Source organism: Balaenoptera musculus, chromosome 17 (genome assembly GCF_009873245.2).
Source record: "Balaenoptera musculus isolate JJ_BM4_2016_0621 chromosome 17, mBalMus1.pri.v3, whole genome shotgun sequence".
In the NCBI taxonomy this organism is placed as follows: Eukaryota; Metazoa; Chordata; class Mammalia; order Artiodactyla; family Balaenopteridae; genus Balaenoptera; species Balaenoptera musculus.
In genome coordinates, this window is record NC_045801.1 from 59983452 (window position 1) to 60004813 (window position 21362).

The window sequence follows — 21362 nt, forward strand, 5'->3', positions numbered from 1 at the left end:
GCTAAGGATTCCTCAGAAGACACCGGGCAGCAAAGCTAGAAATAAGATCAGTGAAATGAGGCAGCCCAAGTAACAAAGTTTGGTCGAAACAAACCAAAAATTCTTAGCTCTGCTCTGTGGCTACTTTTCTAGAATTTTTTATTCAATGAGAAAAGTATTATACAAGCCACACTTCACAAAAGCAGCAACTAAGTAATTTGTCCAAAGTTACGGTGCAGGTGTAAGAACTACGATCTTTCTTACTCAAAATCTATCCTCTTTCTATAATACGAAATGGCTTTTCAATTTTATTTCACAATTTCTCCCAGAGGCTCACTGTTCAACTGGTTTGTCCATATCTCCTGTGTTACATGGATCTCAACAAAAATCAGGAATGTATCAGGAAAAAAAGAAAAAAAGTTACTCAGAGGGAACTATCCTATAGAGTACTGGCCAAAATAGAGCAGACACTGGTCAGAATGTCCTATTTGAGTAACTGTACCATAATTGAGAAATAGGGGAGATACAGTGTATCCTTGAGATACTTAGATACTTGAGAGAAAAAGTCCATGCCAAGAATTTCTTCTGACCCAGGAAATGAAGATAATGATTCAGGAAAAGGAGGGGGTATTATGGTTTTCTTAGAAGTCAGCATTGTGCCTGGTCTGTGGTGGGACTCACTAATTATTAGTGGAATGAATAGAAGAATGGATGTCAAGGGAAAGGTGAAATATCAGAGATGCTCATTTTACCCTACATATTGGCAAAGTTATTTTCTAGTGGTGCTATTTTTAATAGTCATACCAAGTATTGTTAGGGGTATAGAGAAATGAGCATTTTCTTATATTATTGAGGAGTATAAATTGTTTCGGAGAAAAGATTGGTTATATGTATCAGAAGCTTTTAAAATATGTCTCCTTTTTCACAAGAAATTATAATTCTATTATTTAATACTACTGATAGTTGGAGAGATTTGTTTACCAGGACGTTCATTCCTATTTACTATGGTAAAAATTGCTGACAACCAAAAATTTCCAACAGGAAATAGGTCAAATAAATCATGCTATAAAAGAATATTTAATAACATGGCAAGATGTTTATTATATATTCTAGAGTAAAAACTGAAAATCTTACATGCAAAATGTGAAATATTTTCCTAAAAATGAAATATTTATGTGTATATATATTTATCTATATTCACAACAAAAGACTAGAAGAATTTGTAGAAAAATATTGGTAATAGCTATCTCCAGGGGAATTGGAGTAATTTTTACTTCCTTCTATGTGATTTTCTGCATTTTCCAAATTTTCTACAATAAATATATATTTCTTTTACAGAAAGAAAAGAAATTCATAAAAATGTAAAGGCAAGCAACAAAATGAGAAAAATATTTTCAAATTATATGAAATAAAGGGTTAATGTCCTTGAACCTCATCCTTAAAAGAATGAATAAAAAGACATGAAAAGACAATTCTCATAAAAGGAAATAATAATGGCTAAAAAACATAAAAATATGTTCATCTTGGCCAGCATTCAAAGAAATGCTAATTAGAATAACAATATGCTATACAGATGTGACTATTCATTATTGATGAAGGCCCAAATAATGATATATTTGAGGAAAGCAATTTGCCAGTATGAATGAAGAGCCTTAAATAACTCATAGCTTTTGACCAAAGAATTCCACTTCTCAGAATCTATCCTAGGAAAGCAGCCCAAAATGGAATAAACTTTAGAGATGTGCATATCAAGTCACTTGAGGAGTTTTGACTAAGACCAAGAAGAGGAGGGAGAGGATTTATACTCTGGTGCCAAGACTGGAAGGAGAGACTGGCATAGTGTCCTGCCCACCCACATTAAATAAATATGACCCTTGTATTAGTCAAGGTTATGCAGAGAAACAGAACAAATAGGATGTGTATACATAAATAGGATATAGACATAAATATGTATTTTTATATATATGAAGAGATTTATTATAAAGAATTGGCTTTCACAGTCATAGAGGTTAGAAAATTCAAAACCTGCAGAGTACACAGGCATGCTATTGACCCAGGATAGCCGATGCTGCTGATTTGAAGGCCAGCAGGCTGGAGAATTCTGTCTTGCTGTGGGTAGGCTGATCTTTTAGTTCTATTCACGCCTTCAACAGACCGGATGAGGCCCACCCACATTAGGAAGGGCAGTCTGCTTTACTCAGAGTCTGCCCATTTAAATGTTAATCTCATCCAAAACAGCTTCATAGAAACACCAGGGTAATGTTTGACCAAATATCTGGGCACCATGGTGCCAGCCAAGTTGACACATAAAATTAACCAACACACCCTGTGATGGAGGGGCTGCCAACAGAAGATAAAGGAGATGTCCTTTGGAAGATCCTTGTCAGGCACAGACATAAACAGTGTTGCTCTGGGGCCTGAAGGACAAAACCTGGTCAGAGTGGAGAGAGAGGCCTTCTTCTGGTCTTTACAGAGAACATAGCAATGGTCTGATGCAATGACTACTTAAAGAGTCAGCACCATTTTGATACCTCAAACATTTGCAGCAATGGGAGCTAGCAAACAAGGCCCCATCTTCAAATGGTAATTTGTTATGCAGCAATAGATAACTGATACAATAGTACCTTACAATACTGAACCTGGTTTTAGACTATGCTCATGCCAAATGGCAATAGACTATGAAAGGTTGCCACATGAGACAGAGTAAATATTATTTAAATTTTTCTTCTCCACTTTGACATAAAATACTTTCAATTAAGTAGCAATGATAGTATGCTAAATCCAATAATAGTTGGTTTATCATAAAGATGCACATTTCTGGTCACTTACTAAAGCTACTTAAATTGAAATAATATTTTAGTTAGCTAGCTTGTTAGATCAAGCTGACAACAACTGATTTTTTTTTTAAAGGCACTGGGTGGTGGTCACTGCTGCTGCTTATTGTTTTCATCTTGATGAATGGATTTCCCATAAATTAAATGAGAATACATTTTTTTAAGTGATAAGTTATTTGTTTCGCTGAGTACCTCTGATCTTTTAAAAGTTTATTTTCCAAAAAAAAAAAGTTTATTTTCCTCCATTTCTGACAATTCTGATTACACTGCTGTCACTATAAATAGGTATTGGTTTACATAATTGGTAGACCCAATGTTCTACTTTATTAAAACTATTAACTCTTAGGTACACTGATCTGTTAGAACCTGTTTCTAATCTCCAATGAGAGCTGTGAATTGGAAGGTAGACTATGTTGCGAGATGTGCAGGAACCCCCTGAACCAGGAAACTGGATTTTTATCTTCCTGACCTTCTATTTATCCTTTGAAAAGACAGAAACAACATGAACTGTGAAACTAACCTGCTGGTTCAGGTTCCTCTTCTTCCTTCTTAGTGAGCTGTTTTCCTTTCTCCATTTTCTTTCAACTTTCTTCACTGCTGAAGTCTGAAAAACACTCAATTTTATAAGCTTACAATTTTTTTCGAAAATAAGTTTCTTTTCCTTAAATTTGTTGGTCAATTAATTTAATATTCAATGAAAACAAGGTTTTTGATATTTATTATTCTTACTTTCTTACTTCAGTTAAATACAGATACTTGATACCTGTACACTTATTTACATCTGGGTCTTACTGAAGACCCCCCTTTTGAAATAAAGTGGATGTCCTAGATGTGAAGTATACCAAGTCAAAGCAATTGAATGCAGAAACAGAAACCAACAAACACTAGTTATCCAATTACCTACATTAGAAAATCTGGGGAATGCAGACACATAATCTGGCCAAAGTCAAATCAAGATTTCATCCATATCAACTTCTACTAGAATAATCTATCAATCCAAGTAGGACTTTTAGGACAAAGCTGCTCTGTTAAATCATAGTCAACTGTAGCAAACATTATACAGCTATGTAAATATTAAAAGGTAAGTGGGAGCGGGGAGGGGGCTCTTCTATTTTTTCCCCAAATCTTTGTATTTGAGAAAATATTCTTCTTACAAGAGCCAACCCAAGTTCTCTCTCCTCCATTCCAGCCAGTCAGCTCTCCTCTGTGGTCACAGATTTATTGGTCATAACACTCAAGTAATCATCAAATCACAGGCTTGAAAGAATTTTCTTGAAGAATTCCTCTGTAAAATATTTATCAATTAAGTATCCAGAGTCCATTTTATTACTTCCAATGACTGAGTTCACTGTCTCCCAAGAAAGTCAGTCATGCTTTTGAGCAGTTTTATTTACTTAAAACATTTACCTGCCATTTTGAAATAGTTATCTGCTGGTCATAATTCTGCCCAGTAAAGCCCTTTGAAAAAGTCTAATCTTCCTTCCCCAAGAGAGTCTTTTATCTACTTAAAGTAAAAACAAAGCATGGCTCCCTTCCTTTTCTCTTATCTAGGCTTACCCTCCCTCTGCCACCAGCACACACACTACAAAGGGAAATTGGGTCAAAAGGGTGAGTGGGAGCTGAAATTCAGGCCACACTCTCCATGCTAGGTGTTGAGCTCCAATATGGGGCTGTAGACAACCACAGGAGACGATGTCTTTTATAATTTTCATGAAGGCACTCACCCCCCATTAAGTCCCCTTGCCAAACTTTCCACCTGCAGGACTTACTTTATCTGGAGAAGTGACCTTATTCAGGCACCGATGTTGTATATGTCAGGGAATCTGTGCTCCTTACATGACATGATGTCAAATCTCCCCTCTGTGGTTCCTTCCTAAATTTTTCTATTGCTATCACCATGCCTACATCAGCAGCTTCTCAAAGATGGATTTTTCTTAATCTGTGTTTTTCTTAAAAGTTGTATCGGGATATACAATAAAGTATACTTTAATACAATTTTTATTATTCCACAATTTAGGTCTTCAGTAGAGCTTGTCTAATTACTGTATCAAAGTTGAATTCTTTGACCTGGTTTTCAAAGACCATCGTAAATTTGGTTTAACCTGAAATTTTAACTCAACCGGTTCAAAACTGAACTGATCATCATTATCCCCAAACCCACTTCTTTACTATGTTCTTTCTTTTACTAATTGAAGTATAGTTGATTTACAATGTTTCATGTGTACAACAAAGTGATTCAAAGTTTTATATATATATATATATATATATATATGTATATATATATATACTTTTTCAGATTCTTTTCCATTATAGGTTATTACAGAGTATTGAGTAGAGTTCCCTGTGCTATACAGTAGGTCCTAGTTGTTTACCTATTTTATACATAGTAGTGTATATCTGTTTGCTATGTTCTTTTAATTGTATCGCCATCTACCCAGTCACCATGAAAGGAATCTTGGGCTCGTTTCTTAATTTCCACTTCTCCTTCACTTTCACACTCAGTTGGTTGCCTAGTCCTGGTACTTCTACATTTGCATTACCTTGTACATCCTTTCTACCCACGGCTCTCCATTTCTACTTTTCCTGCCTAAGTTTAGGTTGCTACCTCTGACTTACAGTAACTAGTCCAGCCATCCAATATTTTACCGTGAGGCTTGCTATCTAAATTTCAAATTAATAGGGCCTTATCCTGCTTTAACGCGTTTTTTGATGGTTTTCTATTTATGTAAATGGAAGAATATCTAATTCATTTGGCACAGGTTTCAAAATCTTTGAAATCTTTCTGTCCCCAGTTGGCTCTCCATAATGGAAATATCATGGACATCTATGGCTGTGTGATTCAGATGATTCCCACTGCTTTATAACTCGTGCTTTCTACTTCTTTCCAAATGTCAACAATCATCATGGCTATACTAACCTAATTATCTTTATTTCTAGTTCATCCCAGTTATCAGTGACCTTAAACAATAATCACTCTTCATAATCCATAAAGGAACTAGTAGTAGGGATTAATTTATGGTAACTAAAATAAATCCTCTCAGAATGGCACTTTAAATTTTACCATGATTTCTGTCTTTCTGTTTTTAAATGTCCGACATACATGTGTCACTTTTACTCTCTGTAGACTCTGTCTTGTTGTAAATGGCAACACCATAGTTGAGTATTAATTATTTGTACCTTTGCTTGTTATCTAGCACTTTGTGATTTTTATGTACTTTCTTACATTTCTATTTGTAGTCTACAAATCCACAGAATGTGGAATCTTCACATAAGGCTGTGACCACATGCTTTTAACTATGTTGGCGAAAACATTGTCTAACCATTTTCCCTCCAAACTAAGTAACATCAGAGGATTTTAACCTGTGAAGAAGTTAGGTCAGAATCTGTTTTAAATTTGCTCCTCGTGTGTTATGTTGGAATATTAAGATGGTCTAATGAAAAAATATTTTTAAATAAAAGTTCTTATGAGCAGAAAGCTTACTTGGCTCCTTGTCATCAAACTTTCCTAACAGTTCAGGTAGAGATAGGATAGACCAAAAAATCTCCTTAAGGTTTAAAATCATTTGAAACCCACAGATAGGAGGGTGAGCTGAGTCAGATCTAAGCCTAGGATACACCAGGGTATCCAGACTTCCTACATTTTTCAGAAGTGATAGAGATCTGCTGTCTCCAAGCCCACTACTGTCTTGCTTGACCAACATATTACTTTAAACAAAGAAACAAAAACAAACAAAAGGGGGTGAGGGTGCTACCCTGACAACATTCTTCTGTTGGAGAACAAAGTTTCACGGAACAGTTTCATGGTTGGGGATGCCATGAGCACAGGGAGAAAAGGTTTGGCTCCCCAGTGAATGGACAACTTTTCTTAGAGCTTAATTATTGGAGTAAATTAAAAAGTCAACACCTAACTGGCTTCACGTTTATCCCAGAGGATTTAAGCCTCAAGGAGGAAGAGCAGTTGGCCTTGTAACAACTCCTGGGGATGTCCCACAGGCAGACTGCTCCAGGAAGCCATAGATATGAGTAAAAGTTTGGGAATCCTAGATTGAAGATGGTGCATGAAAATGAAACCCAAGAAGGCAGTCTGAGCCATCACAGATCAAGAAGAAAAAAAACCACAAAATCATTTCAAAATTCATATCTTATTTCCTTTGTCCTTTCTATGGAGTGTGTCATTAATATTTATGATGTTTTAATAGGATTTGCCTCATTTTGGAAAATGCACATCTCTAGAGTTGGTTCCCATTGTTAGCAATCGATGAGAAGACTGGGGTAGGATTTTAGCTACCTAAGAAGACAATGAAACCATCTAATTGTGATCAGTCTGAACCATTAGGCCAAAGTCTTTAAGAATGTGATTCAATCCACTTGTTTTAATGGTGAGCATCGCATTGCCTTATCTGAACGCTAGTAGTCTTTAGAAGGGTGTTTTTCAAACTACATATCAGGACCCAGTAGGGGTCATTAAGTCAGTTTAATTGGTTGGGACCAGCATTTTTGAAAACTAACATAAAATAGAACTAAGCAGAACAGAAAACACATTTCCTCACACATGGGAAGGGTAATGTATTAGTCAGGATAAGCTAACCTATATTTGATATCTAAGTAGCTTTAACACAATAAAACATTTCCTTCTCACTGTTATAAAGCCAGTTCAGGTTAGGTGAGTCTCCTCTATCTAACAGCTTCACAATGTACAACATGTGGTCTCCAAGTCAGGGTGTAACCAACCCTGAAGAGAGAGGTTGAGGGCCACACAAGGAATATTTAAGTTCTAGGCCTGGAAGCAGCTTGCATCACAGCTGCCCACATCCCATGGGCCAGCCCTGGGTCACATGATCCCAATCAAACTTGAAGGAGCGGGGCACAACGTAGTCCTCCTGTGCACACAGAAGAGACAGTGGAAAGGACATTTACACCCACTCTATTTACACCCACTCTTCACTGAGTTCAGTATGGATGAGCTTCTGTAGAATACGCATTGTACTTCAGATATTTTAACAAATACCTCACCTTTCCTGGAATATTAGGCAGCAATTTTCTTTTCTTTTTCTGAAAAGAAGGTACTTTCTGTTATCACTGGGCCAAAAACACAAGTTGGTTTTTATGTATTTGGATTTTCCTATCAAGTTAATTAAACTGACATGTATTGAACATCTGTTAGTGTATCCGGCCCCATGGAAGAATCAAAGATGGAGGGGACAGTGGTTCTTCCCCTTTCTCCATCATCTCTTTCTATATCAGCATCATTTCTTAAGTCATGTGCTCCCACTGAGCTACACCAGAAGCCTGACATTAGAGACTGCTTTTTGCCCTAAAAAGTTGGAAATATGCAAAACGTCCTAATCTGAGAAAAACTGTTACCCTATTGTGAAGAACTTCAACTCTGGTGAAGAATTGCTAGTGGACTAGACTACCTGCCTGCGAGTTCCTTTTGCACAGCCTCTCTGTGTGGATTCTGTATCCATCATCCCTTAGTCTTTACAGCCTTGGCGCCTGCCTCTAACTAGATACTGCTGTGGACTGAATTGTGTCCTCCTGCACCCACCCCCAGCCCAATTCATATGCTGATGTCCTAACCTCCAATGTGACCTTATTTGGAGATAGAGATTTTAGGAAGAAATTAAGGTTAAATGAAGTCATAAAGGTGGAGCCCCAATCCTATAGGACTGGTGACCTTATGAGAAGAGGAAGAGATGGCAGACAGTTCTCTCTTTCAGCACGAACAAGACCACATGAACACAAAGGGAGTAGGCAGTGGGTCTGTCAGCCAAAAAGAGAAGCTTTCACCAGAACCCGACCATGCTGGCACCCTGATCTCGAACTTCTAGCCTCCAGAACCGTAAGAAAATAAATTTCTATTGTTTAAGCCACCCAATGATGGTGTTTTATTGTGGCAGCCCAAGCAGACTAAGACAAATGCCTACCTTGGGTAATCAGTAATGATATATAGCATTAAATGTCTCCTTCTCTGTGCAGGTTGCTCTCACCTGTCCGAGCAATCTTTCTGTCATTTGAGGACTTTGCAGACACACTGTATCCATCACACTCTACTGTGGTTACTAGAGTACACATTCTGTCATCTACTCAAATGTAAGTTCCTGGAGAAGAGAGATCAGTCCAAAGATAACCCCTAATGGTGGGAACACATGAAACCACCATCAGAGGCAAGCGTTATCTCCTTTTGCAAATGAGAAAACTAGCTCTGATATGACCCTGAGGTCAGGCTGTAAGCAATCAGTGGAACTAAGATTTCAATGAATGGATGTCGATCTCCAAGGAACATTTTCTTTTAATAATAAAAGTTATAAGCCTCCGCTCTTCCCTTTCCTCCTATCTTGCCAAATTTTTGGACCTGGTACCAGAACACTAGCTCAGCCCTGAGCACTGAACCATCTCTTTATTATTTACTTCTCTGCTTTTCCACCATCTCTGTCCCTTAAATCCTTTCAGCTTTATTTGTCCTAGGTCCACAACCCAGGGCCATCTACATTATTGGAGCTGACACTTTGATTAAAACAATGCAATATTGTAATATTGACTGCCTCTGTATTTAATTATTTAACAATGCTTTCCTTAGTGCGTTAGTCATTATAACATAGCTAATGAATCAATTTAATTAGATATAAACAAGTTTATTTTGTTTTCTGTTAAAAACTATAATCCAGTTCTCTTCTTCATCATTTTTATCGCTACAAAATAACAAGCTAAGCCTTTAAATCACTTAAATCCATGGGGTTTATGCCATCAGGTACAGAAATGTTTTGCCATCCACAAGTCTTTAATTATTTTTCCCACTCATAGTAGGCACTCACAAGTAAGATACGATATGAATTTCTTGAACTATTGCAAAACAAAGAAGAAAAATCACGCTCCTTAAAAGCTTGATCATCATCATATTTTGATGATTCAGATAATGAGCAGTAATATAAATAGACTAATGAAATTAAGAGTGATTCATATTCACTCCCTGGTGCAACTGGCTTCACTAAAGAAAGCATGATGCTATTCTAAGGCTAAAGGAAGCTCGTTCTTTTAGCTGAATATTTATATATGCCATTTTAAAACAAGTGCTTTGTTTAAATTTGATTGACTCTCCTCAAACCATATGGCCTTAAAATATTTATGAGTCATTTTTGGTTGAATGCAAGACATATTGGCTGTAAAAGTACATTAAAAATAATACTAGTAATAATCTATAATATTATTTTCAAGATAAGTCTTTTCCTGATCACTGGTAATGTTATTTTTCTTACTCTTAGTTACCATCTTTATTTCTTAAAAAAAGATCTCAAGTTTTAGCTCAAAGATGTTCTCACTACAGAGTTCCAAATAAGTTAATAACCTGTTGTAAGAACAGTGGGAATGAGACAGAATAAATTGAAACCAGCATTCCAATTAATCTTTGCTCAATTCTAGCTTTTGGGTTTCTCCAGACTCTGGGATCAGGGATTTCATAGAGAAAAAAATCAAAACCCCCAAATTACCAAACTGCCCTACCAAATATACTCCCTGTCTTTGGATATTCCAAAAGAAGAGTTCCATGGTCTAAGATAAGTTCCCAATGCAGCATGATAGTAAATGGATGACAGCCTAGATCCATTGATCCTAGTGCTTAAAAAAAGAAAAGAATGCATATAAAGGGACTGGCATTGTTATTGACTTCTATTTATTTTTATAAGGGTTTTTAGTCCCAGGCCAGTTGTCCCTTAATTGTTCAGCAAGGTCTTGGGTAGCTTTCTGCTCAACCTATGTGTTCCCATGGAATGCAATCTAATTGCAAATATTGGCTATCCATGAATCATGTAAATCTCATTCCTTGGAAAGCCACAGGTAAGTTTCCCCACGAGGAATACATTCATTCCAATGATCTGTTATTCTGGATTATTCACATTGCTGCCCTTGTTCAGCCATTCAATGTACATCTTTTGTGTGTCTACCAGAGGGCTGCTATCTTTAGCATGGGAAAAACAAAATGAGAAGACACCATTCTCACCCTCAACAAGCATACAGGATGGCAATGTGTTAGGAATTACTGTGTTTGAATCCTTACAACAACTGCCTTGAATGGAGTAGGTGTCACCATCCCCATTTACAGATGGGAACAACAGAAGACATAAACCTGAACCTCAGAAAGGTTAAATATTAAGTCCAAGGTCACAGAGTTAATATGTTACAAAATTTGAGTTCACATCAAAGGTAGCTCTATCTAGTTCCCAAACCTATGATCCTTTTATTATTACTTTCTGCTTTCCTTTATCAGTTTAAAAAACAAAAAATTTACTGAATTTATTTTGTTTCTAAGTCTTCCTCAAACCTTCCTTATTCATTATTCTTAAAAATTGACATTTTACTATCTTGTATACCAAAACTTTAATACATTTGCTTTTTTTATAAAAATAATACTATTTTAAAATATTTTAGGCACTAAAATACCATACAGGGTCTTGTGCCATAAATATGTTTTTACTTTCCCCGCTTGCAGAGAGAAGAGGTGCATAGGGACCACCCCAGAATGAGCCCCATTCTTCAGGCCAGTCATGGGGGTGAAACGGCTGGAATTAGAAAGAGAGTGTGGTCATGAAGAAGCATTGCCTGAAGAAGAGCCAGAAAGTCCACTTAGTCATTCTAGAATTTGAGGAGTGATTTTTAACACGCCAGGAAGAAGTGAGTCAATAAGGAAGAATGTAAATCAAAAGGGTACAAGTAAAAGGAAAAACACAGTCACTTTTATGTAAATTGAAAGATCTGCTTTTGCCAAAAGGATATTCTGGGAAAGATCTTGCCTGCACATCAGCAAAATGCAGGCAAATTCCCTTTTGTTTTCACCCCTCTGTCAGGAAAACTTTTCCCAGACCAGTGGGGCATGTAGGACTAGAATGGAAACAGGATGGATTGAAAATTATCTTTGCTATGAAATCATAAAAGGTGCAAAGAGGTAGTTTTTTTTCTTTCTTTCTTTCTTTTTCTTGAGCAATTTTCAAGACTACCATATGAGCTGGACTAAGCTCCAGGGCTAAGACCAAGTCTTTTCTAGACCCTTTCTAGATTTAAATTGTCTAGATTTAAATTTTAATTGACCAAGAGGTCAATCATTTTAATTTTGTCAACCCTACAGAACCTAAGATTATAGGGAACAAACTGTATATTCTGCAATGGATATTCACCCCATTTCATTTAAAAAAAATGTTTTTCTTTAATTACAAAAAGTAGTGGTTTGTGGTGGGGTTTTGATATAAAATATTATTCATTTTAGCTTATAAAAACTTTTTAAGGACTAATTATCAAACTGACATTTCACATTTTATTACATAATTTCTATTTTAAAGCATGTAATATGAGATCCTTCACCTCTGTGTAATTTTGTGAAAGAGTGTGACCTTTGAAAAATAAATTATCCATGCATTTTTGGAAACCTGAGAAGTCTTTATCAATATCCTCCTAAATATTTTATATGTTTTCTCTAAAATCCCCAATTTTTTTGTCAGAAAATTACTATAAAATGTCTATTTCGATAATGGCCCCTGAATTCTTTTTTTTTTAATTGCCGTTGTAACAAATGATCACAAACTTAGTGGCCTAAACAACATACATAAGTCTATTATCTCACAGTTCTATAGATCAGAAGTCCAGGACAGATCTCACCAGGGCAAAATCAAAGTGCTGGAACCCATCCCCTGGGGATACCAAGGGATGACTCTGCAGTTGTAGAACTGATATTGATGCCAAAATTCGGCCTCAGAATACCGGTACAGAATTGAATCTCAGAGACAGAGTTTTGGGTGAAGTAGAAAAGAATAGCTTTATTGCTTTGTCAGGCAAAGGGGGCCACAGAGGTAATGCCCTCAAAACTGTGTCCCCACCTGGAGGTGGTAGTGAGGAGTTTTATAGTCATGGTTCAAAGAGGAGGCCGTGATCAGCTCGTGGACATTCGTTTGGTGGTGAGGTAAGTGGGAGTCGGCATCATCAACCTTCTGGTTCCCAGCGGTCTGGGGTCTACATGCTTGTGGGCAGCATACAGTTCACCTCTCCACCTGGTAGGGATTTCAGTATCTGCAAAACAGCTCAAAGATACTGTTATGTGTATCCCTTGAGGGAGGACCAGGACCCTGCCCCAAGGCTGCACTATTGTTTCTTGACTGCTCTTCCCCTGTCTCTGCATCCCCTCCCTTCCCTGATTAGCAACTGTTTGAACCTGCTCTTTGGAACTCAGGGAGGGTCACGGAGGCTGAATGAAGCCTATATCCTTATACTCCAATAAAGATGTTAAAAAAAAAAATTCATAGCAACAAACCTGGAATCTCAAAAAAAAAAAAAAAAAAAGAAACGGGAGACACAGAAAGGCTTTTGTGCCCAGGAGCTCCAGAGGGTCCTGCTCTGTTTCAAGATCTCTGTTTCCTTGCTGTCAGCAGAGGGGACCCCTTAGCTCCTAGAGAAAACCTCTCTCCCATGCTGGCCCGTGGTCCCTTACCTCCCTGAACTAGCAGCAAAGTGTCAGAATCATTCTCACACTGCCACCTCTCACTCACTACAGCCAGAAGAGGTTCTCAGCTTTCAAGGCCACATGTGATTAGATTGACTGCACAGAGAGAACCTAGAATAATTTTTCTGTCTTAAAATCCTTACGCTCAATCACTTCTGTAAAATCCTTTTGCCTTGTAGGGTAGTATATTCACAGGTTTGGGGATAAAAATGAGAACATACTAGGGCCATTATTTTGTCTCTCACGGCACCTCCACTGCAGTGGAGAACTGGATTCCTTCAGATGAACTATCTTTCCCGGTAACTCTCTCAAATGAAAGTGGATCACTGTCCCAATTTATAATATTTCAGAACCAGCAGATACCACCAAGATCCACCTCCTTTCCTTTCTCACTGCCACGTCTTCGTCTGTGTGTGTCCACCCTCGTTTAATTTCCCTTCCCACTTTTTTGCCTCTATGACTCTACTCCTATTTTTTTTACCAGGATTTTTCTTAACTTCAGGAAGCTCCCCTCCATGTTCAGAGTTCTTGAAACCTGCACCAGATTCCCTCTAGACCTGCCTTACCTCATTGCAGTAGAACAACCGCCCAATACTCAGATGTCACAGTTCCTGGACCAAATCCAACACATTTTGCCCTCATCTGGTTTTAACAGAGCCACACCCTAGCACTTCCATTATTTGGAATTCTTTAGTCCCTAAATGCCAAACTCTAAATTTTTCCTCCGATCCTTATTTTGAGCTTCTCATTGTCAATCTTGCACTACCACTAAATCTACTCTTTAATTTCATCCAGACTTCCAGGCCTAACTTCTCTCTACTCTATAACCATTCATTTATGCCCGACTCATTAATTTTTGTAAGACCAAATTCATTCATTCATTTCTTGATCAAGGGTTTATTTAAAACCTATTCAATGCAGATTTTACAGAAAAACATTCTAGTTGTTCCTGATCTCAGAGTTTACAATCTGGTTTCACTTTCCTTCCTACCCAGTCAGATCCCCAAGAAAAGGTTCAACTATTCACTCACAAGTATTCAAAATTGTATTGACTGCTTACCTTATTCTAATTCCACTGTGCAGTTAGTTCCCCAAATATAGGTTCTGTGCTTGTCTAAATCAGCTAATTAGGCAAAACCATAAATATTAGATAGTTGAATAAATAAACATGGAAAACCTAAAATCCACTTTCTATTTTTGAATTTCCCGACTTTCTAAATGAAGCTGTCAAGAAGGAGAGACATGACCAAACCTGATTTATTTGGTGACAAGTGTATAGAGCAGCCTTTACTAGTCCAACGCTGCTCACTAATTCATTGAATTAGTTAACTTACTATTCTTTTTCCAACAGTGATTACTTCAGAAGTTTTCTGCTCTTTTAAACCACCCACATAACAACACTCTAACGTGTTCTATACATCACAGAAAAAATGAAGACCACCAGATGCAAACTCTCTCAGTTGCTATCACTTATTCCTTTCCAAACTTACTTATAATGGCAGCCACTAATTTTTAGATTAACTCCGGTACCCCCTTTAACCCACTTTATGAACACTGCTACTTCCCAAGTGCCCTATGCTTGTTCCATCAATTACCCCTACCCTCCCTTGCACCTTCCATGGCTTCTAACACCATTGGTTACAAGTCTGATTGTCTCCATCCTAATGAAAACTTCCCCATTCTTCTCTTTTATTCCCTTCACTACTAAATTTTTCAAGAAAATATTCATTACTTATGACCCTTTTTTTCTCACATCTCATTTCCTTCTTAATCCCTTAGGATCTTATTACTGCCCATAAAATATCATTGCAACAATTATGTAAAAGGTCATTTAGAATCTATTGGTCACTATTCAGTTCTCATCCAGCTTGACCTATCTAGGAAGAGATACTATTAATAATCTTGCTATTTTTGAAATTCCCCCTTGGCTTTCATGAATGTCTACCTTCCTGACTGCTCATCTGAGCAGCCTTCTACATTTAGGACTGCTGCATCTAAGTCTCATTCACTGGCTCCATTCTTTCTGCCTATCCCACATCCAACCCTTCATAATGACTTCTGAGCCTGCACTTGGTCCAGAGGAGGCTTCCTCCATATCATGGTGTCAATGATGCTAATGGATCTTGAGTCTATATCTCCAAGCCTGATATCTTAACAGATGACTGATATTTATTTATTTATTACAGTAGGTCCTTGTTGGTTATCTATTTTAAATATAGCAGTGTGTTCATGTCAGTCCCAAACTCCCAATCTATCCTTCCCCCCGACCTTTCCCCCTGGTAACCATAAGTTCATTCTGTAAGTCTGTAAGTCTGTTTCTGTTTTGTAAATAAGTTCATTTGTATCATTTTTTTTTAAGATTCTGCATCTAAGCAATATCATACGATATTTGTCTTTCTCTGTCTGACTTAAATTCACTTAGTATGATAATCTCCATGTCCATCCATAGGGCTGCAAATGGCATTATTTCAGTCTTTGTAATGGCTGAGTAATATTCCATTGTATATATGTACCACATCTTCTTTATCCATTCATCTGTTGATGGACATTTAGGTTGCTTCCATGTCTTGGCTATTGTAAACAGTGCTGCAATGAACATTGGGGTGCATGTACACTTTTGAATCATGTTTTTCTCTGGATATATGCCCAGGAGTGGGATTGCTGGATCATATGGTAGCTCTATTTTTAGTTTTTTAAAATAGTGGCTGTACCAATTTACATTCCCACCAACAGTATAGACATTTTAGATGCCTGATATTTTAACAGTTCAATATAGTTGATTCTTCTACTCTGGCAAATATGCCTCCATAAAAACCTGAAAGGCCAGGTTCAAATTTAAACTTCTTTCAGATTTCTGGGAATTCCTCCCAAGAACATAACAAAAGGTGAGAACCATTCCAGTCCTGCCCTCTCTCTTTTTCTCCACCTCCTGGCTCTATCCAATACCATGTGAGACCTCATGTGTAGAACCCCATACCTCAGGTGCAGGCTGTATCCATACACTTACAGACAGCTATCCTTTGAGCATCTCTTGAGCCTAAGGGAGCACATCGGAAGATGGACCTAATGAGGAAGACTGCACCTATTCCAGAAGTGGATTGAGGGCCATTTGGGCATGGTTTCTAGGGTCTCAGGAACCCAGAGCTGATTTAGCAATGAGTAGTGGACTCCAGGGCACATCCCTCTTAGACCTGTGGATTCCTCATCCCATGGGGAAACATATCCAGACCAGGACCAGGGTAGAGCCCTCTAAATTGTGGGTCCTTGGGCAAGGGCTCCTCTCCAGGGTCTAAGGGCAGGACTGCAATTATTATCAGACAATAATCTTTATAATGATATTATACTGGTTTATCCAATTTTTATTTTTTCTGGTCTGAACTTATTTCACCAACGTTATTCTTTCTAATTCTGGTCCTCGTCCCATGGGCCTATGGGCAGAGAAATCAAAGCATCTTGAATCTCATCACCTTCTTCCTCCCCTCATTTGAATGCTCACCCAGTACTATTGGTTCATTCTCTGAAATGTATCTAGCCTTTTCCTCCTTTCCAACACTACTTCCACAGTCCAAGCTGAGACCTCCGTTCTCTTTCCTGAGTAGCCTCTCAACTAGTATTTCTCTTTCTAATCTCTTGACTTTCTAGTCCATCCTTTAAATTCAACTTATCTTTCAACAGGTTAAATAATGATGCATTCTTCCTCCAAATCTTCACTGGTGTCTCACTGTCTACCAAATAAGATTCTTAGTACATCATTATATGCCCTTTGTATATCTAATGCCTCACAAATTCCTACTCTGGCCACATTTGCTAACTTACCATGCCAACAATATCTAAAAACTTCTATATTTTCTTACTTTAAAAAAACTTTTCTTCCGTTAACCTAGAAGAACTTTCCCCTTTTCCTTAGTCTATTAGGTTCAGCTCAAAAGCTATGACCTCAGGAAACCTATCCTACCTTACTTTGAGAATTAAATAAATTCTCCCTTTACTTTTAATTTGCCTTGATAATTCCTCTGCTCATCTATCTGTCTTTTCTTTCATTCCTCCATCCATCCATTCATTCAACAATGTTTATTGAGAACGTACCATGAACTTGGCACTCTGCTCTGTCCTGTAAGAGTTTCTGCCCTCACAAAGCTTAGACTACTGGGGAAGACAGCTATTAATTAAATAACGGCCCTAAGAAATAAGGATAAACTGACGTGAACTAGAAAAAGAGCTCTTCAAGAAAACAAAGTGTTTTTTGAGAATGTATAACTAGGGTTTTCCTGAGCAGTTGGGATAAGCTTTTCTGAGGAATTGACAGGCAAACTGAGATTTCAAGGATTAATAGGAGTCAACTAGATGAAAAGGGGAAAAGGTAGAGGGAGCTGAGAATGCTAAAGCTTCATGGTGGGAGTGACTTTGGCTTATTCAAAAAAAATGAAAGAAAGTCAGAGATACTTGGAAGACATAAAGCAAGGGCTGAATGAGGTGAGAGTATCTGTTGTGATAGGAAGTGTCCAGATTTCGTCTTTATTCTAAGAGAAATGGAAAACCTCTGAGTTTTAAGTGGGTGACATGGTTTTGTAAAGAACCCTCTGGTTGTAGCAGGGAAATTATCTGAGGATAACAAAAGCGGATGCAGAGTAACCAGTTACAAGATTATTGCAGTAGTTCAGGTATGAACTGGTGGCTTGGGTGTTGGGGATGTCAGTGGTGGTAAAGAGAAGTGTACAGATTTGAGAAATACTGAGATCATAAAATCTTCTAGACTTAGTGATGGTTTGATATGGAGAGTGAGAGAGAGGGGGATGGCAGTGTTTCAGGGTTGGGTATAATGAGTGGTGGTGCCATTCACCAAGACAGGGAACACTGGAAGAAAATCAGTTCTTGGGGAGAAGATACTTTCACTTTGGTGAAACTTGTGTTTAAGGTTCACTTAAGATCCAAGGAGAAGTCTGTGTTGATGTATATTTGAGGCTCATTGGCCTAGAAACTTCTTAGAAAATATAGAACATTAGAGGGGATAAGAGCCAAGGACCCATCCTTGAAGAACATCAACAGAGAAAAATCTTTAAGGTGTGAGTTTGTATGTGCAGGGGAGGGAGCTGGCATGGAAGGGGATATCCCTGCAAAGGAGTCTGGGAATTTTTTTTCTGCCTTGATTTATACATGTTTTGGCTCTGCAAGTCACCCCCACTGAAAGTTCCTTGAAGATAGAGAGTATATCTTATTTATATTTATAGTCCCCCAGCATCTTGGGACACTGTATTTATGAGATGATGCTTGAATTGAATGTTGGTGACTCTTTGACAGCCATTATTTTCTTCTTGTGGAAAAACGTTGTCTTTTAAATCTGGAGTAATTTGTATCCATTTAATGTTTTTAAACTTAATTTAAAACTTCTTGGGCTATGGTTTAGGATAATTATTTCCAAAAGAAAAGTTATAATATGTTTCATCCTACTCATAAGAGAATGAAGATAAGGTCATAGTAATATCTTTCTCTTTGTTTTGTTTATAAGCAAAAAGCAGTCTTCTGTACTGATTTTTTTAATGTGACTGTCACCAAAATTTGAAACCATCATAAACTAAAAACATAAATAAAATCTAGCAAGATTAATTTTCCAAAAGTCATAAACTTCATTCTAGGTCAATTCCATTCTAAAATAAGTCTGAAAGGTGATCGTTTTTAACATTTTCAATAACAAAGTAGTTTTAAGGTTAAATAGGTTAGTTTGTACACTTTCCATTATGTCATTTTTTCATATAAATAGGAATTTTCTAACTGTGGGGTCATTAACTACATGTCAAACTAAATCTAAGAAAATACACCGCTTTGAAATTAATAACGTCTACTTAAAATATTCTCTTGTAACCTTAATCTTTCACAATTTTTAAACACTGATCTTAATGTAAGTTTTCTCCTCTATTTATAATTTTTTTTCTGACTCCTTCCTCCAATAGCAAGATTATATGCAAAAGAAGATACCTAATTGAAATCTCTGAAGCAAAATGACATAATACTTTGCAAAATATTCTGTTGATGAAAAAGATTGAGAATAACATTATATATGTTTTTTGAGTTGGGCTGAAACTTTTCTTCTCCTTGGTAATTCTTAATTAGATTTATGTAAGAATGTAAATGGTGTGCATTCGCTTTCAAGGTTAACAGTTCTCTGTCCCCAAAGCAGATCAGTGACAAATGAAGTCGGCATTTATTACCACATCCCTGGCAGAAATTGATAATCACCTATGGCTGGTGAGTAAGTGCCTATTCGCAAAAACAATAGGATTTAAAAAATTCAATCTCCAAGAATCTGTTCTATCTGCTCTTTATGCCTTTTATGTACTTTTTTTCCTCATATTTTCAGGTCCTTAAATGTGGAGCCAGGGAACTCATGGCCCGACATTTTAACATTTTGGCTAGGGACTCACTGATAGCCTTTAATTACAAGAAGTTTTAAAAAAGGGAAAAATCTAGAAGCTACACTAGTTTCATTATCTGTGGCACATCTATTGCAGAAAACAGACAGATTTTAATAGTTAGTGAATATTGACTTTAAATCTCTGGTTCACATATTAGACAATAATTTGAGGCTTCCACTCACAGTTTGCTTATATTCACTTTACAAGACTTGAATGGCTCATTGGTTTTTCTTACATGAAATAGTAAACATCTTGACAACAATGTTATTGTTTCAAGCTATTCTGGTCTAAAAAGGACTACTCTTGCTATTCCAGAGAATCTCTGACTATCTCTATTAGTCCAGGCCCTCAGGAGATGAATCTCATTACCGAGATAAAAGGACAACTTGAGCAAAGCAAAAGATAAGAAAATTATTGAACAAAATATCACATAAGATCATTATAAGTATTAATAAAACAGTACTTTCCACAATACATGGCACAATGCACATAATAAGTATTCAGTTAAAGTCACTATTATTAAACAGTGAATTGAAACAAAAAGTTAAATTTTATAACAAACAATTTACAAGTTGTACCTAAAGCTAAATGACAGAAGAAGGCTAACAATTAAGGCATAGCCAAAGATATTACTAACTAAGGTATCAAACAAAAGAAAGCCAATATCAATAACAACATAGAATTCAAGACAAATAATAATGTCTAGGATAAACGAGGACCATAATCTGATTTTCCCTTTAAAGGAGTAAGCATGGCTCTTATGTTGAGAATAGATTATGGTGAGAACAGGATGATATGGTGAGTTTATTTCTCCTTCATTTGAAAAAATTCCAGAGGTAAGCATTCCAAGGCTGGTTTGGGAGTCTCACATGATATTAAAGACTCAAGCTCCTTCTGCTATCCCTCTGCTTTACAATCTTTTGAACACTGATTTCATTCTCAAAGTGACAAGGTGGCTACTGGATCTCTGACCATAACATCCACCTTCCAGCAAGAGAAATTAGGGACAGCAAAGTCAACTCCCTTAAAAAGCCTGTCTGAAAGTACCACCCACTACCTTCCATTTACATTTCATTGGCCAGGTTTTAGGAGCATGGTCACACCTAACTTCAAAGGAGACTGAAAAGTGTAGTTTTCAGACAACACGTATTGCTACCCGAATTAGTATCAGGATTCTGTTATTTAGCTAAAAAGATGAGCTTGAATATTGGGTAGGCAACTAACAGCCTTTGCCACAAATCCTAGACCACATAGAAACATATTTGGAGGGAAATATAACTTTACAAATATGAGTAGAAATGAAACAGAAAACAAAAAAGTAAAATTAATAAGTCCAAGAGCTTGTCTGTTTTTTTCCTTTTTTCAAAGGCAAAGAGAAAAACGTCTGACAAGGCTTGACAATGAGAGAGACACACACACAGAGAATGAACAAGATTGAGAGGAAACAGATAAAACATTATGAAAAAAGAGATGATATAACCAAAGTTGTAGGTAAGATTTTTTACATATATGGGAATATCATATAATTTTGAATATCTTGATGAAATTTATGATGTTCATGGAGATGATAAATTTCCAAAACTGAGTTAAGGAGAAAAAAATCTACTCAATCAATAAACATGAAATGTAAAATTCTGTAAAAGAATTTTCTTCAAA

At 36.9% G+C, this 21362-nt stretch overlaps 1 protein-coding gene across 1 annotated transcript in view; it reads left to right on the forward strand.

Moving 5' to 3' along the window:
* The window catches only part of PEX2 (peroxisomal biogenesis factor 2), a 35411-nt gene extending 23615 nt beyond the window's left edge, over positions 1 to 11796 (forward strand). The window contains exon 2 of the transcript XR_005017105.1: positions 11299 to 11796. The gene's annotated coding sequence lies outside the window, so the exon portion shown is untranslated. The remainder of the gene's footprint in view (positions 1 to 11298) is intronic.
* The last annotated feature ends 9566 nt before the right edge of the window (positions 11797 to 21362 follow it).